Source organism: Odontomachus brunneus, unplaced genomic scaffold (assembly GCF_010583005.1).
Source record: "Odontomachus brunneus isolate Ranch 3 - 2012 unplaced genomic scaffold, Obru_v1 Obru_scaffold_089, whole genome shotgun sequence".
Taxonomy (NCBI): domain Eukaryota; kingdom Metazoa; phylum Arthropoda; class Insecta; order Hymenoptera; family Formicidae; genus Odontomachus; species Odontomachus brunneus.
Window position 1 is genome coordinate 1,114,825 of NW_022639539.1, and position 626 is coordinate 1,115,450.

Genomic DNA, 626 nt, shown 5'->3' on the forward strand with positions numbered 1-626 from the left:
AATTATGAAAAATTATGAGAAAATTTAATTGAAGAACCTACGAAACGACAGGATCTGCGCGCAATCTGCAGCCAGTCTGTCGTCAGAGATTGTTCGCAGACTCTGTCAACAGTCTGGCGGCAGATTGGGGACGCAGATGTCTATGGATCTGTCGACAGATCCTGCTCGGATTCGACAGATCCTGTCGACAGTCTGACGTCAATCTGCGCGCAGATTGACGTCAGACTGTCGACAGGATCTGTCGAATCCGAGCAGGATCTGTCGACAGATCCTGCTCGGATTCGACAGATCCTGTCGACAGTCTGACGTCAATCTGCGCGCAGATTGACGTCAGACTGTCGACAGGATCTGTCGAATCCGAGCAGGATCTGTCGACAGATCCTGCTCGGATTCGACAGATCCTGTCGACAGTCTGACGTCAATCTGCGCGCAGATTGCTTACTGGGTATCTATTAGATATCTAACAGATACGTAAATAGCTATCTAATAGATATATAAACATCTATCACATCACTTCTATTATACATACAGTATCTGTATACAAGGCGGACATTTTCACCATATATAGATATTTAACAGATCAACTCCGAACATCTAATAGATATATACATATCAACTCTAGCTCT